This window comes from Lycorma delicatula, chromosome 1, assembly GCF_047948215.1.
Source record: "Lycorma delicatula isolate Av1 chromosome 1, ASM4794821v1, whole genome shotgun sequence".
Classification (NCBI taxonomy): domain Eukaryota; kingdom Metazoa; phylum Arthropoda; class Insecta; order Hemiptera; family Fulgoridae; genus Lycorma; species Lycorma delicatula.
The window spans coordinates 45185730-45204872 of NC_134455.1; the positions used below are offsets into that span (position 1 = coordinate 45185730).

Genomic DNA, 19143 nt, shown 5'->3' on the forward strand with positions numbered 1-19143 from the left:
ATGTGTGAGCATCCTGGTGATTTTGTATGTTTAGTAGAACAGCCTGACTCTTTAACTCAACCTGGTTTGGTGCCAAGAGTAAATTGTAAACCTACTTGTAGGCTCCCTACCTCACTCTTTATGAAAATTACATTGAACTATGGTTGCTGACTCCAAATCATGAACCAAAACGCACAGTGAGCACGTTCTGAATCAGTAAATGTATCCACTTTTAACAACACTGGTGACAGTGCTGGTTACCGAATTCGGTACTAATGAACTACATGAGTCAAAACATGATGTGTTTTGCTATGAAATAAGATCTCAACTGAATCTATAAGTTATCTAAATAAATTCTTATATGCTTTTAAAGTTATGAAGTATTTTGTGAAACACCAGGTCTTTTCTCAGACCTAGTTATCAATCTTTTCGGAAATCACACTGACTTTTTTACTTTATTCTTCTAATGTTTTTGAGTTGCTTCCATTTACTAGTACAGGGTTTCATAGATAAATTAAAATCATACATCTATGTTCTTCCTTGTTAGCATTCAATTCATTAGATCACTGAGTGAAACTGCAGAATATAATTTAACAAATATGCATGTCAATGATGAAATTGATAAAATATCTTTTTATAGATGATTGTTTAAATACAAAGTGCAATAATTCTTTATATTTAATAATGAAATACTAACGCTGTCATTAAACTATTTGTAATTAATTTTTATAATTCACTTTGTTAATTTTTTTTTTTTTAATAATCGTAAAAATATTATCATTATTATTGTTAACTAACTTGCCTTATCTGTAGCACTCACATTCTAAAGAATCAAATTTTGACTATGTATTGACAATCTATTTTGTTAATTTTATAAAATTAACAAAATAGATTAACAATAATATAATAATAAATAGATTAATAAACACAATAATAGTAAAAGCAGATAATGTATAACATAATAATATTAGATGAAAATAATTATTGTACAAATAATAACTGCATTATTCAAATAGTTTAATTCATTTTAAATAATAAAATTGATACAAAGTTTAATTGACCTAATTAATAAATTTAATGTAGAACTTATTAAAAGTTGAAATAACTGAAAAGGATTAAAATAAAAATAAAATGATTTATGTTTACAACAATTCATCTGTTCCTACATTCACTGGATGTTTAAAAATTCAAAAAGATAATCTATCTATCTGACCTTTTTTAAGTTGTACTAATGCACCTTCCAATATAACTTCTAAATTTCTGTATAATTTATTAAAAGAAAACGTAAAAATTCAATCACCGCGCTGTCATGTCTAAATCATGAGCAACAGTAAATGGAAATGAGCGAGATCACCAGTTTTGGCTAATCTGTGCTGTACCCCTCCCTGCCAACCCGCTCCACAGTGATGTAAACTCAAAGTCATATCAGCGAGTTGACCATGTAAGTTATAAAATGGCTACACATTTACATCTCTGAGATTAATAGTTAGGGAGTTACAGCAGGATGATATAAACCTTTTCGTTACGCTACAAATTTCTGTTCTGGTACCCATATGTCTCGGTGTAATTTTAAAGATGTTTCATGTCAAAAATTGTAAAATCATTATGACATTTTGGTTTCCTACAATATTAGAAATGCATACAAAAAAAATCCTTACAAAGTACTATAAACATAACTCAAAATATAATCAGTAAAAGTAACATAAAAAAATCTATCATCAATAAAGTATTACCATTATTAAGACTGCCCAAATCAGAATTACTTTAAATTTGATGGTAACTATTATTTACAAGAAGAAGGCTCAAGGGCTCCCTTTTCAGTAGCATAATGAGAGTATTATTTCAGCAATATATTTGACATAATAGTCAACCAGTATTATGTTCACTCAAAATAAAATGAAGGTTTAGGTGGATAATAAAATTATGGTTTAGGTAGATATGGTGTTTTTAGGCATTTAGGAAACATACAATAAATAATTCATTTAGAACACAACGTAATTCTCAAAAAATCAAATAGTTTTCAAAATATTTTTAACACATGTTAGAAATAGAAATAAATAATAAATTTTGCTTTTTAGATATCAGCATAAAGAAATAAAAAATAAATCAAAACTACTTATGTCATAAACCATTGTTTAACTGAACTAACAGAAATTTAATCCTAACCACAAAATGGTATTTCTTAATGATTTAATAAACTTCTGCTTGTCAGACATTGTGAAAGAAGAACGAAAAGAAGGTTTGGTTTAAGAACCCTACTGATAGTAAATTTTATATAATCATTGAATAATAATTATTTTTGAAGATTTTTACTTTTTAATAAAACCAAACTCTGATTTAACCACTGAAATGGTCCAGCCCACAAACTGGCATGCCAAAAGCAAAATCATTAGACAACATATCCATCTTGATGACAACACTGTGGTAAAAAAAATATCAACATATATCTAGTAAACAAAATTAATAACATTCCCTCAAATGCCACATTAGGCATGAAGTACATCTAGATAAAACATTTCCATTTCTGAATCAATTACAATCTTACATAAACAACTCAAATATAAGAATGCAGCAAAAGAACTAATTACTGAAATAATAGACATCCTCAACATTTCCATAAAACAAAATTACTTCATCTACAAAAATAAATTTTACATACAACCGACATAAGGTGCACCCACCTTTGTTTGATAAAAAAAAAACCAATAAAAAAAATTTTTAATTCTTTGACCTATACTCACAATACAAACAAAACATAAACTAAATCTACAGAAAACCAACACTTAAACATAAAACTTCTGATCACCTCATACAGCTTTCAAATCCATATTACAAAGAACATAGAACATTCCACTTGTACAAAAATTACATTCTAAATGAAATAACACAATTTAAATCACATATGCTCTTCAACCACGTTATACATACAAACAGATCTTTCAAACCCTATTTGAAATATCAACATCACATACAAACTGGTGCTACAATACTCAGTGCTTCTACTGCCAATCTCAGAAGACATCTAACTTAGAACAAAAGCCAACTCAGACACAAATAAAGGGTTTTTCACTTTGTTTAAATGAAGTGTCCAGTATTAAATTTTTAAAAACTTATGAAATCTTAAATTACTAAAAAAATGTCCTGTTTCTACAATAAAATTTCAAATAAAATTAACCAGTAAATAAGTAACACAAAATACATTATTCACAAACATTCTCTGAAATAAATACTTGTAGATCCTCTGTCACTTACATTAAAAGAACAACTGGTTAGGTACACCAAGTAGACCTATGATCAACTACACTCCATACTCAAAAATAGTTCTTGCATAAAGAATACAAAACGATTTACTGACAAAATTAACAATGCATACATTCAACATTTGACTCTTTTGCTATACCTAGTCTCTATACTAAAATTTGTACAATAAACCATCAAAATATGACATGAATATAAAAAACCAAGGTCCCAATGTAACATAACTGAAACCACAAACTATAACAAATCAAAATTACTTTACATAGGTGTAACTACTATTTAAACAGGCCTATGCATGATTTTACCCATGTCTAGTCTTCTGATTGAGATACTTTTGCAACTCTTTGATATCATTCACATATTATACACTAGAAACACATAATAAAATATTATATTGGTATTCCTATGTTGATAACATATTACTGAACCTGGAAATAAGATAATGTCACCTATTTCTTACTTTTACAATAAATTACACCATTAATTAGAGAAAATGAACCTACAAACAAATTGCTTTTCCTTGATTCAAAATAGCTGAGAAACATAGAATCTAAACAGCTGACATGCTTATCCTCAACACATCTCATCACCCCGATACTTAGCACAAACATACAGTTTTCTTATTCATGTTACATCATCTAATACATACACCATTGTCTAATGATAACTACATTGAAGAACTCACTATAATAAAACATCTGGCAAGTTAATGATGACCTATTCACACTTATAGACAGTATACTTTGTAAAGTATGGGTAAAATTCTAAACTAGTGGCATAAAATATATAGCATTACTATAGGATCATCTAACAGTTGTTCAAAGTGGCAAATATTTTAAGGAAAGACTATTACACACTGATTTAAAGCAACAAAATACATAAGGTTATAAAATACTAACAAAAAACACCATTAAAATAACAATCCAGGAGCGTACAGATTAAAATGCAATAATTGCATTGGGCAGATTGGATGCAATTCACCTCCAGGTAAAAGAAACATCTAACATAACACACAAAAAAATTAAATATTTTAATCACTTCATAGAAACAAGATGCATATAAATGTGTTAACCAGAATATGCTAATTTTACTCAGAAAATAAAAACAAGTTCTATTTAGACGATATGAAATTTATAAAGGCATTAAATTAAAAAAAAAACCATGTTGTTAAATGAATAAACACAACATAGACTGAATATATTGTTTGATAATGTAATACGAGATCCAAGAGTCTGGCATTTTTTTCTCTTATTACTTCATTCATCTCCTCTTCCTTATCAAAATGCATGGAGAATTACTGAGGTCATAATAATGAAATTAAAAATTAAGAGTTTTCCAACCTTTTAAGACTGATGGTGCAACAACAATGAGGTTTTTTTTAGTGAAACTTACTATAGAAACAGGTAGTTAGTACAAAAAATAATTAGAAAGAAAAGTTCATTTAATTTGAATGTGTATTATTTAACATTTCCTAATTTTAAACTAATGTATCATAACAAAAAATTCTAAACTCAATGTTTACCTTTTTGTGTGAGGGAACTGAGAAGTTTATTAAGGTAAATTCTAAAGAAGTTTATAAAGTTTAAATACATCAATGTGCAGTAGTTCCACTGGTGATGTCTGAAGTAATTTTTGCACTGTTAATTGTACAATGGAGGGAATAGAGTACCATAACAGGATGTTGTAGGCAGCAAAATATCAGTTGCTGGTTTAGCAATTTATTGTCATCCTTTCCATCAACTGGGCTTTCTAAACTTTTATGTGTAATAATGTTGTTAATTTCCATGATGCATTGTAGGAATAGATTGACGGAAATAATCATTGCATTAGAAAAATACAACGTTGTTCATTGAAACTATTTTGTGACATTTTGAATATTTTTATTTATTAAATTCCTAGTTATTTACTACTATCCCAATATGATTAGAATAAATAAAAAAAAACCATCCATCTCAAACACAATTTTTAAAATCTTAGTTTTGTACATCCTAAACTTCTGTAAAACAGAAGAGTTAAGCTTCAAATACTGAAGCATCACTCTTTCATTAGTGCAGAATGATGTTGGGACATTAGACATATTCAAATAAAGTAGAGAAGAAACAATTAACATCTGATGTGATTCATGCAAAAGAAGATTATGGTCACTTTTGGAATCACTGCATTAGAGCTCTATTATTTAGGGAAACAATATGAAGTGTATGGTATACACTCTCTCCTTTAGTTTCTCTTTTTAACAATGCATAATTTTCTTTTCTTACTGTTTTTCCCTCTTATTCACAAATATTACAACTGTGATTGACAATTAATCTTTGGAAAATTGAGCCATCTTAGAGCAGTCTGATTTAATACTTCACTGAACATACACAGATGTGTGTAAATATTAAGTTGTATTTGAATAGTTCTTAAAACATGCTTAATTAATTAGTTGTATTAAAATTATATTAAAATGCTAAAGGCACCCACTAATCTTGTAGAAATAGTTTGTATATTTTTCATATCAAGTAAAATTATAATGTAAATCTACATTGCAACAGCATTATAATATATCTCCACAAGAAAGCTTTTGACCATAACTAACAGTGATATACAAAATAAAATGTTTTTAATGTTTCTTCAAGTGCAATACCTGTCTCTGTATTGTCTTTTAGCATAGATTACAGATTTTGTAAAAGAATCCTTCAAACTCATCAAACTCATTTTAATAGAAATGGTACATTAAATGTCTGTAAAAATTATTATAACTAATGTTATGGGATGGTATATCTTTTATTTACATTAAAATGTCTTAGCTGATGCACTCGTTCTGTAACTAGCCTCAGATACAATATGAACCAACAATAATCAACAAGCATATTTACAATCCATTTACCTTTGTAACAGTTTTCCAACACTGAAATATTTAGGTGGAAAGGTTCACAGTGTTCATCACTTACCGCCCCAAAGTTTAGCGGGAAGAAATCCAGATGTGAATCCAGGAAAAGACTTTTAGCAACATATTACAGTCCATAGCTATGTATGGATTTATTAGTTTATATGCAATTTGCTCATAATATTGTGTTTATGGATACCCAAAAAATTGTCAATAGTATATTTAAACAGTGTCCAGTCAGTGAGTTCTACATTGATCAGCATAGAGTTAAACATTTCTTCTCTGACCAATTCCCTGATTTGTGGTGCATCAAAAATTGCTTTAAAATTTTTGCTTCATGTACTTTGTGAATTTCTGTCTTATGTGCAAGAATCCTTGACTGTCCTTCTTCATGACTCTTACAAAAGTAGTAGAAGTTTTACAAATTTTTTTTAATCCGAGTTTGATATGAAGGGGCAGTAAAGATATTTTTTCTGGTTTAACTAGAGGCTCATAAATGTTTTTTTTTCACACATATTTAAGTTCTTACATTTCTTCCATTGTTCTATTACACAATACTGATCTTTAGATCAGCTGTCCCATTCACAAATAAAACAACAGTATTTTGTATATCCTAATTGTATGCATAGCAAAAGAGTCTTTAGATTACTTTTAAATCTCCACACATATTCTAACTATGCATATTGTAGTTTTCTTTTTCAAAAACAGTTTTCATAACATCATATGTTTCTTTCATATTAATTCCATAACAGATTGGTACAGATGGATATTTATTATTATTCTGAAGCAGAACTGCTTTTAAGCCATACTTGGAAGAATAAATAAAAAGTCATCACTCAGGATCATGAACTTGTCACAGCTATAGGCTTACCATATTTTTTTGGTTCCAACCCAGGCCATATTTTTGAAATTACTTAAAAGTCTTAACAGTTTACTGAAAAATGAAACTTTATTTATTCAGCTGTACTTTTCACTAGACATGACTTTTTTCAGAAAAGGTTTGTTTTAATTACATTATAAAATTCACAAGAAAGTTCTAATTAATTTTAACATTTAGCAGATGTTTAACAGTAGATATTGAAAGTCTACCCCTTTCTGCAGACCAAATGTCCCTGTAATTGAAAAAACTCTCTCAACTGGAGCAGATGTTCCAGGCAAAGACATTGCAAACTCAACCATTTTAGAAATATTGCAACATGAAATATCAGTCTATTGAAACACCTTAAAAACTACATTCCACTTCTCTTCAATAGTATCTGGTACTTTTTCAGAACTTAAACCACAACCTACCCTTTGATTTTGAATAACCTGGTTCAACAATGTACATTCATCAAATAGGTCATCAATATTTATGAAATGTTTTATAATTTCATTAACAACTTGTGCATATCTTCTAAATCAGATCAAGCAGTTTGTAAATTTATCTACTGAACTTACTAACTTTATCAAAACTGGTTCTCTACAACTCTAAGTATTGGATACTAGAATTATAAAAATTGTCTACGCTTGAGAAGAATTTTTGTTCCTGAACATCATTATTTTCTTTTAGAGTGCATAGCAATTCTTTGGGAGATGGTATAAATTTGTGGGTTTATCCCTCCTAAAGTTGACAAATTAATTCAGAATATTTTTGAAATGCTTCTGTTGCTGCGATAGAATTAGCTTCCAATTTCAGAACTACATTATTAAATAACTGTAGAGTACCATATAAATATTTCAAAAACAGTTCACTTTCTAGATTTTCAAAAAATCAAATAATAATTTTGGGTATTTATCACAAGATAAGAAGTATGATTTTGGGAAATCAAAAATGGAAAGAGTTCTTTCTACTTACTGTAGGTAACAAATTAAGGATCCTTGTGCTGCTATGAGATAATACTTTTTTGTAATCTGTTTCTACACATTCACAGAACTTTTTAAGTTTCATTACTCTTACTGTATATATGTGAAAATATTTATAACAATAAATTCTACGTCCAGGGGCAAAGAATCATATGCTGTTTGTACTGAATTATGTTCAATGTGGTCTGAACAACCAATTCCTAAAATAGGTCTATCTAAATCACTTTGAACTTTTCTGAACGCATTTTCATTCCCCTTTCTCTTCACACCACCAAAATTACTGTTAGTGTTATCAGCAGCATAACAAACCAACTCTTCTTCAAGTTTATATTTCTTAACACTGCAAAAGATACTGAGTCAAAATTTGAGCAGTTTCACCTGATACTTCATCAAAATTTAAAAGTCTAACTTGGATTCCCTCCTCCAGACTGAAATATCTTACAACAGTAGGAACAAGTTTTACTACACTTCTGTTTGAGCTATCCATCGTTACTGTTATATAATTAATGTTTTCCAAAGAACGCAACATATCATCAAATATAAGTGGCAAAATAACATTAACAATAATTACCTTAGTTTTGGTTCTAGCAGATGAAAATTTTGGGTCATATAACTTTTTAATCAGTTTAGATGTGCAGTCTGATGTTTTGAAATTGAGTTCATGTCTAGCAGTGTGGTGTAGCTTCTTTAGCAGCACACTCCAGATCACTGTTATTGTTATTCCCATCTTTGGCTTTTAAAAATCACTTGTTTGCTGAAGCAGTAAGATTAATAGCACTCCTATGTTAGCTGTTTTCACATGGTCTTCAATATCACCCTTTCCTTTATGTGTAACAGAAAATTCTCCAATACGTAGTGTGCAATAAACATGTTCATTGTTACTATCATTACACAATTTCAAAAATTTGTATTCATGTTGCAGGTTAACATTAAACACACATTTTCTTTCGCCCATTACTAAATGATGAGACAAAAAATAAATAGAGATAGAATGATCAAAAACATGTAGACGAGTTACTTCACACATGAAAACATATAAACACATTGCCCTGTTGTGTTGCCAAATGACTGAGTAAAAAGTTGTGGCGAGACCAGTAGCCATGCCTCCGTCAAAATCGATGTCAGTGCTTGCTCCAAGGTCGGCTAAGAGATGCATGGCCATAAGAGTAAAAATGCGATGTCAAACACATAGGTCTAAAATTAAAAAAATTTCTTACCAGTCATAAAATTCTCAAACCCCATACATTTTTGGAACCCCAGACAACACTAAAAAACCAGTACTGTCCGGGCTAATCCCGGACATATGGTAAGCCCACCTAATTGTAATTTAAGCTCATCAATATTTATACAGAAAATTGAGTATAATTTTCTACAGCAAACTATTTACAAAACTTTTCTGTTTTTGATAGCTTCAATAGCCTAAGATTTTTGTATTTTTTTAAGTATATTCCAACCTCACAATCTTGAGCTAAAATTTCAGCTTGATTGTTTGATAAGTTTAAATTTCTTACAAAGTCATTTCACTCATTTAGTGATGTAAGATGTAGCTCACTGGATTATAATTCAAAGTCTGAATCATGATTATCTTCATCCATAATAACCACTTCTTCATCACTGTTTTCAGGAAGCTTGGGAACTGGAATGGATTCACCATGAGGTAAAAGTTTGAGCACAATTGGCAATGAAGGATAGTGTACAGTGTTTAGGCTTCTTAGAAATTCCAGGCATTAGTTAAACAGAAATAAAAATTGGTTAAGTGATCTTTTGGGTCAAAACAAAACCAAACCAGAGGGGCAACAAATGGCAAGGCCTTTCATGTGTCTTTTAGCCATTCTCTTAACTTGACCGTATAGTTATTACATATTATATGAATTACTACATTATATGAGGCTAATTCTGATCACTGATTTTAAAGTCAAAGTGCAATTTATAAACTTTTTTAATTAAAAATGTAATGTTTTCTGATGTGATTTTATAGTGAACTCACTCACATGTAACAAAAATTGTTTGAATCATAAATATAAATATAAAGTAATCATATAAAATAAAAAACATACATATATAATCATGCCTCATATAATATCAACAATTTTCAAAATTTAAATTTAGGAATTTTTCAAAAATGTAGGGTGATTAAAAAATTCTGATTTCAGATTTGCTTTCAGCATTAAAAATCAGATCGATTTCATGTATCACATGTTAAAAAACAAAATCTGTTTTATCATTGTAATTTTTTTTACATATATTTTGAAGATGAAATTACACAAATTAATTCAGTTACTTTCTGTGAAAGTTATTTCAAATCTGATGATAGGCCTCTTTGCAATTTCCACATGGCTGCCTGAACTTTCACCACTAAATCGATTGGGAGAGCCTTTCCAATACGGTGGCATCCTCGTAGGATGTTTATTTAAAAACACCAGTGCATACAATTAAGGCTCGGCAATGGGCACTCCTTAAATTTGGAAGAATTTCTCTATTCATATCCAAACGGGCGCCGTGTATGAGATCATGCTTTCAAAGACACCTTGGTACATCATGTACATTTGACAGCCCGACAACCCATGGTCTTTCCGAGCAATCCTCCTAAGTTTCTGCATCACTGAGACGACGTACGCTGCTACTTGCCTAATGTGGTTGCTAAACAACAACTTTTCATCAAACAAAACACCTAGGTACTAAAGATCTCTCACTCGGCTGATTACACAGCCTTTTATATTTAATATGATGATTACGACTGTACGATAATTTGTCTGCACCCTTTACCTCGTCTTGGCCACAGAAATCTTTAAATTTTGAATGTCCATCCAGCCCTCTGAGGTTGACAAGGAGGCTGCCTGCGTCCGGTCTTCTAGCTGTGATCGTGAATTACTACCAACTAAAAGGAGACAGTCAGCGGCAAAAGCCTAGGCCGTGACCCCTTCTGGAAATGTCAATCCCAGAAATCCGTCGAATACCAGGTTCCACACTAAGGGACCGAAAACGGAACCCTGCGGGCTTTCCCTGGTAACGATTTTTTCCACAACTAGATGCGCATTTTTAAACAGAACCGTACGGTTAGAAAATTAGTCACGTACCACGGCCTCCAGGGCTACGAAAACATTGCGGCGTTCCAACTCATAGAGGACAGAACTGCAACACAAAGAAAGAAATACTGACTCTATGTCTATAAAAATTGCCGAAACATATTTACAGTCGGCGCTTTCCACCTCGGCAAGAGTATTTAAGATGCAATCCTCGGTGCTAACCCCTTTCGTGAAGACGTAATGGGCTAGATTTAGAAAACGCTTTCCCAGAGCCGTTCCACAACCTGCCTTTAAACCAATTTGCCGATTACCGGCAAGAGGCTGATGGGTCGACAGCTGCCAACCTCACTAGAATCCTTTCTTGGTTTTAAGAGCACCCTCACCAAAGCTACTTCTCAACAAGTCTAGAAGCAGCCTCAGCTTAGGCACCCCAAGAACAGCCTACCAAGTGGCTCTCTTATGACAGGCAAGGCAGTAGATGGAATATCCGGGTCAAGTTGGTCAATCCTCAGTGCTTTTTCAGTGCCATTCGAGAAACCACTCGGTCTATATCAATGGATCTACAGCCCGTACGCCAGGGAAGGGCATAGCCAAGCCCTAACGCCGATCTCTGCTTCACCCTCTGGAGCATCTGGAAACAGAGTATCCTGGAACGCCTAGTAAGTCGCCACAGATGTTAAAGTGTGGTCACTACCACCAAATCCGCATCGAACACTGGACAGCACGTGCAGTGGCTTTTGCCGGTAACATGACTTCGCGGGCTGCCAGGGGTTGTGCTGCAACTCGCGCATGGAGTCTTGCCATAACTTGAGTCTGGGTTCCTTGATGGTACGAACATACTCATTACGGGTGCGCCGGTAGATCTGCAGACCCTCAGCGCTCACGTCATCAACCCCCGTTAGGGGGTTGTTCCCGTTAGGGGGCGACGCTGATATATTCTTTTAGCGAACCTAACTCTTACGCGCAGCACGCTAATGTCAGATTTTTTCGGGTTTTAGCCTGCGTTTAACAGACGGCTTCCCAAAAGCAGCGGTCATGACGAATCCAGGCACTCTCCGATCAGCGGACTGGCCACTACGTAAGGATCCGTCCATTGGCCGAGGCCGCCGTAAGACCCACATCTCAAGAATGGTTGAACTGAGAATGTACAAGACTACACTTCATTTACACTCATACATATCATCCTCATTCATCCTCTGAAGAATTATCTAAACGGTAGTTACCAGAGGCTAAACAGAAAAGAAAAAAAAAGGTGCAAGCTTTCGACATGGTGGAGTCCGCCCTCAAAGGCTTTCCCCAATTCAGGTGTCGCCATGAGCTGTATTCTTTACAGCTCTCGCCCGAGCAACATGAAACATATCTACACCCAATCATACTACTTTAGCAAGCCAATACACCTAGCTAAAGGTATTAACCTGCTCACTGTTGTACTATTTTAACAGTCTAGTCTACTAGAACGAATAAAAGGAACACATATGGTTATGCTTCTCAAATTGCACTCAGTAACCCCATTAACTGTTTTATGGGCAAAGATATTCTGTTGTACAGAGCGCCTAACCTTAAACGACTGAATCTTCCAAAAACAGCACTCATCCTTTGAGCTTTCAAAAAAAGATATTACAATAAAGATGCAGCATATAGAATAGTCGCTTCTGTACTGCTATATGATTACACATATAGTCCCTAACACAATTCTAGATGACAGCACAATATTCAAGAAGAGGTCTAACCATAGTCTTATATAGGTGCAAGATGGTATTTGGATACTGGAAATGCGCCAACTAACCCAAAAAAGCAAACCAAGATTCCTAAAGGACTTGAAGAATATCCTACTTACATGCTCAGTGAAAATTAACTTTGAATCAAGTAAACCCCAAGATCAGAAATACATTGTATAGAGTGCTGACCAATCTTGTAAGTATATTTCTTTACAAGGATTTTCCTTGAATAAATTAGAAGAGCTGTTTTTCCAAAATTAAGCAGCATTCTGTTATCAACTGAGCATTTATGAATTATATCAGTATCGGACTGCAAAACCTTATGATCAGAATAGCTGTTAACCCTAGCCATAATTTTAAAGTAGTCAGCATACAACTTCTTAGAAGAAATATCCAGTCCAATATCATCTATAAACAGAATAAATACAAAGGGCCAAGATTGGATCTCAGAGGTGCTCCAGAAACTGCATTGAACTCATCAGAGACCCTACCAAACACTTTCAAGTGACAAGGTCTGCCAGTAATATAGCTTCGCAACCACTTGCAATATTGTTTATATAATAATAATAACTTTTTTTTTGGAATGGAGGTGGAAATGCATTTACATATGAAGTGTCGGGCTCCCACTGGTGGTCTTATCTAACTGTCATCAGCAGACTGCTGACTAAAACCACCCCCCTTTCTACCAGAACTCCATCCAGAACCGTTTTACACATTACTACAAGCCGAGTCCTACTACCCTAGCCTGAGAAGGCTGCTCGCTACCTAATTTTCACCTGACTCAGGAGTATTCAGTTCACCATTCTTGGTCCGGAAATGCTCCCGACGAATCGGGCCACACTCTACCAGTTGCTCACGTCACGAAGCATCATCACAACTACATTGTGGGGGCTCAGTGCTCCAAGACCCGCCTCTAGTGTCCCTTGATCTGCCACCCACTAAGCACATTTGAAAAAGATGTGATCGGCATCGTCCCGTACATCGGGGCAATAGAGGCATTCGTGGGACGGCGCTTTCCACATGCCATGAAGATAAGCGCGGAAATACCCATGATCCGTTAAAACCTGGATCACGCGTTACTCCAGCTCTCCTCTCTTATAATAACAATAATCCTTCACTTATGTCAGCCAACGGAGCTATGGTTATGCTCAGCAGTTACATGTGGATTGGGGTTGTACTTCTTGTTTTCACTGTTTACAGCGATAGCGTGAGGCATGAACTATTTTGCCGATGCTGGGCAGAGTGCAGACGGGGAATGCTCAATCCTTTTCCCGATTGTGGAGCCGGGATAAGGGTGGGCTGCTGTAAACTTGCTCTACCGAAGTCTAAGTCCTCAGTATAAGTTAGTCACTTCGACTCTTGGCAGGGAAAGGGATTTTTGTGTGTAGAAGAAGAGTTGTAAACTGCATAGAAGAAGAGATCGTCGAGGAACTTCAGGAACAAGGAGTTGTTGCTTGTAGACGATTGAACACCCAACATAATGGAGAAGTTTTATCTTCTGCGTCGCACATTTTAACATTTAGCAAACCTAAGTGTCCTGAGAAAATTAAGGCTGGCTTTCATAGACTGGACATCCGTCCTTTCATCCCGACTCCATTGTGATGTTTTGGATGTCAGAAAAATTGTGCTCAGCAGATCACCAAAACTTATGTCCTATGCTCAGGATGCCCCTGCAGCTTCTTCTAAACCAAAGGACATAATTTCTGAACTGGCACCAGCTTTGGCAAGCATGGTTGAACATATTATCGATCAAAAATTGAAGATTTGGCTATAAAGAGGAAATAACCCAAAACCATCACAGAAGAAAGCAGATGTTTCTCAAGAAAATAACTCTGTAAAGCCCAGAATGAGCCTGCAACCAGCAATCAAGTGAAAAAAAATGAATCCAAAACTGAGAGAAAGCCTGAGCTAACTACATCTAAAGTAAAGGTCCAGATAAAAAAATCCCCATTCACTGAACTGCAAAATTGGGGATAAAGTTGTTAGAAAAAGAAGATTTAGATCAAACTAAAATGGAGCCCCTGAAAGCATGGAGACAAATAGGGAAGCGGGCTAGGATTTCAGTCACCCCACATGCTTTAGCAGGGAGTACATCAAATCTCAACTCTGATGCACTACTGCCTGCACAATTACAGCCAATATCACTGTTACCAGTAGCAAGGAATCCTTTGTGGTTTACTGAGGAGGATCAGATGATTCCATCTTCGCGGTCTCAGATATCTTGGAATTCACCATAGAGGCTTTTAAGAAGATGGAAAAGAGAACCAAAAAAAGATACTTAACGATAAGCCTAGGTGGTAATATAAAATAGGAGATAGTTTGTATGAGCTTATTGAATATTTATATTGATTATATGATTTTTTAATATTCTTGTGAATATATGAAAGTTTTTGACATTTTATTGGAAAAGTGTTAAGTGTTTTAGTCTGTAAGAGTTAAGAATTTTTAGTGGCAAGGATCCTTTACTCTTTTGCCATATTGTATTTATTTAGGGGTTATAATCCCATGGCAAGGCTATTTATTAGATGATCTGTATTGACAAGACTAGCCTACTGACTACATTGATAGTGTTATATTAGGGGCGAGAGAAATATTCTCTTTTTTCTTTTATTATTTTGTGGAAAGGGGCTAATGACCAAAGCAGTCAATATCCGTAAAACTTCAAAAAAAAAAAAAATAATAATAATAATAGTCAATTGGTACACCATGCTGCAATAACATATTGTAAGCATGTCTGTGAAAGCGAGTGGTAGTTTAAGGTTAGAAAATTAAAGTATGGTAGAATTTTATAAAGAAGTTAGAAGTCATATATGTTTTATGAATTTATGCTAGTTAATTTAAAGGAAAATTTTATGAACAATAATTTACAGCAAGTTTGATTAATAGTAAATGTGCAGCAAGATGATAAAGATGATATTATATGGAGTATTATAAAAAAAACATTCTGCTCATTCAAAATAATTGCAAAGGGGCAGCAGTTCTGTAGTCATTAATATTATCTTACAGGTTTATGTTCTTACCAGTCTTGTCCTCTTGCTAATAGTCAAGTGTGCAACTGTAAGAGAAGAAAAAGGAATCATCTACTTATATATCAAGACTGCTGAACGGTCAGCATTTCCTGGTAAATCATGGGAAAAAATCAAACTTTCTTGTAAATTTGAAAAAGCCATTCACCAGATTAATAAAAACTTAGTATACTGGCCAAATTTCTCCAGATCAAAATGTAAACAGTGTTATGTAAAGATAATACAGTATTTAATTTGTGAGAAAGATAAAACTGTGAGACAGAAGAAGCTGGTGCCTTTACAACATAAAATAGAAAGGCATATAAGAACATGAGAAGAAAAGGGTCTTGATTGCTGCTCAGTTGGACACAGCTATAGAGAAGAAGTTAAGCAACAAAAAAAAATGGTGACATATATAATTTCCTACAAAGTGTTTTTGATGAAGCATTAGAAAAAGAAGAAATTGAGGAAGAAACTGATGAGGTAAAAACTTAATGAAGAAGAACTGGAAACTGAAAAAGAAGTAAAAAATGAACTTGAAAAGGAAGAAATTTAGGAATTTGTTGAAAGCTAAGTTCAGATGAAGTAGAATCTTCAGAGGATAAAGTCAGTCAAGAATGTGTTAACGATATTGATATTGATTGGTGTGTGCTCTTATTGCAGTCTACTTCATACTTTTTTTTCAATTGTATTAAATTAAGAATAAAAATTAATTTATTTATATAGTAGAGAGGAAATAAGATGTGTTATGGGTACCATATATGCCTGGTGATTACATAATCAAATAAACATATTAACAAAATACGTATAAACAGAAAAGATCTTACTGTCAAGAATTATTAAAATAATTTTTATTGCATTGTGAATTTTTGAACTAAACTGGACTTGTGAATAAATAAATGGGTTATAGTTGTATGGAAAGAAAATAATGGATTCTTTTAAGGCAAATTAATCAAATATTAACAAGGTGAAACCTAAAGAATTGATAGTATACACCTAAGTACTTTCCTACTAAATACATACTTTAACTGCATTGATTTTTTTTTATTATATTGTACACTTTATTAATGGCCTGATATTCCAAATACTCTCAACTCTACCTCATTTATTTTCAAACTATTTTAGCTGATTGTCTCTTTGTTTATTTTCACATTAAATTCAGTTATCGTGAAAATACTGATCTCTAACATTTCTTTTAAATGCTTTATTGTATTTTAAAGATTTAGACTTAATACATGACAAAATTATTTTATTTTGTGAAGAGGTATGTAGGAAACTTTGAGGTCAAAAGAATCCCACTCAAATTACGATTGATATTGATCATATCAGCTGAGCATAACTGCTATTGGCTGAAAAAGTGTAGCATTTAATTTCATAGTAATTAAAAAGACCATGTGACTTAAGTTATTTATTTGAATTAATCATGCAATAATAATTCAACAAAGTACATTAATTAATGTATTTAATAGTTACAAAATAGTTTTATGTAAATAGTCTCATTTGAATTATGATGTTAGCCAGCAACATCTCTTAATATATGTTTACAGTAAACAAAATGTTATGCAGTTATGGATGGTTTGGTGAATATACAGAATGGTGCACAAAATGATCCAACATTTGGTTTAGTTACAAGATATTTATTTGAATCGCAATACAGAAAAGTAAAATACGTGTTTACTGTGTACCTGGAAATTATGTTGTGCTCATCACTTGTAAAAGAAAATCTTTTCCTTTGTAAATCCCCTAAGAAAATAATCTCATAGGTTCAAAAACAGGACTGGTTGGGGGCCAGTTCGGTCCATACACAAAACGATTAGGAAATCAGTTTGAAATGACATTTGTGTTAAAAGTTTCATGAAGAAAGTCTAAAACAACATTAGCTGTGTGTGATCTAGCTCCATCCTGCATGAACCACTTGTTTTCTAATTGAAACCCTTTTTGCAAGAAGCTGAGGAACAAAATTATTACACAACATGTTTAGATAACGTTCACTGTTCACTGTTAAAAAACGAACGGCCCTATTACCTCACGACTGGAAATAGTGGCCGTACCATAATACTAGCAGCGTATGCTGCGCTTCATGAAGTGCGTGGATTTCAGGTGGAAGTGTGGATTTCGGAAGCCCAAAAATTCACATTTTGTTTATTAAAAACCCCGTCTAGTGAAAATGTACCTCATCTGAAAACCAAATATTGTTCAACAATATGTCTTCAACAATATGTGCTGTGAACAATATGTTCACAGCCCATTCAGCAAAGCCATTCTTTGATGTTTGTTATCAATTTAGGTAACACTGTTATTTTGTACAGATACAAATGCAAATAAGTTTATAAAATTTGCTCCACAGATCGCCTAGAAATTCCAAGTTGTGCTGCTGATTTTCTTGTTGATTTGCCTGGGCTCCTCAGCAACACTGCTCCGACAGCTTTGACATTCTGTGGAGAACGAACGAACATTGGCAGATCATTCATGCTTTCTCTCAAATACTGAACCATCACTATTAAATTTATTCTAAAGTCTAAGTATCATTTTAAATGAGGGGGACCATTGAGTTTGAAAATGTGCACAAAACCGTTTTTATGTAAGCACTATACTTTTCATTTCATTAAAAAACAACACTGTCTTTATGTGCTGTTCAACAATCAATCTTTCTTTGTCAGCCACCTTAGAATGATACACTAACAGCGCACTCAGAAAAAGATGAAACTAATATTCATGAACTGACTTCATAAAGGAAGACACCCTCCATGTGGTAGTTTTGATCGCCACGCCACTCCCTCCATACCTAGCCCTTATGGGCTTTACCAGAGGTCATCTTCAGAACCTTGGCAAAAGGTAACTCAGCCTTGTTCTTGCCTCAATCAGGATGTCACCCATGCAAATGCTACATGTGCCATTCCCATAATGTACTACTATCTCTAAAAAACAACAAAACTAAAGACAAAACACATCTTATGTTATTCTCAAATAAGACGAATGAACAAAATACGGAAAGGAACTAAAATCCGCTACCTACCCAAAAGTAAAAGAAGTGAGTTCAACACGCAATTACCACAAAACAAAAACTTACCAATTACAAAACAAACAAAATAAGAACGCGGGAAAGCCCAGGTGGCACCCTAAATATCCTCGGCAATGCTTTCATTTGACAAATAGTGTATGAAATTCTAAACTATTATCCATTCGGCTTGGTTTCGCCAATTGATACGGAGATCAAGTGCTCACCCGATAATATCGAGCCGACAGATAGTCTCCGTGCGTATCTATTCATAGTTTAAAAAAACGTACAGAACATGATGTTCATCATTCAATTGTCCGCATTGCGGACACATTCTTGAGTCCACCAGGACGCACCTCTGCAGCCCTGGTGCAGAGGTGCGTCCCCTCTGCACCAGGGGACATTTCCTGTCCCGGAAAGCACCATACCCAGAAAGATATTGCGTCAC

General features: G+C 33.6%; 1 pseudogene; it reads left to right on the forward strand.

Moving 5' to 3' along the window:
- Positions 1 to 19143, forward strand: part of LOC142317496 (protein MAK16 homolog) — a 22061-nt pseudogene continuing 2918 nt past the window's right edge.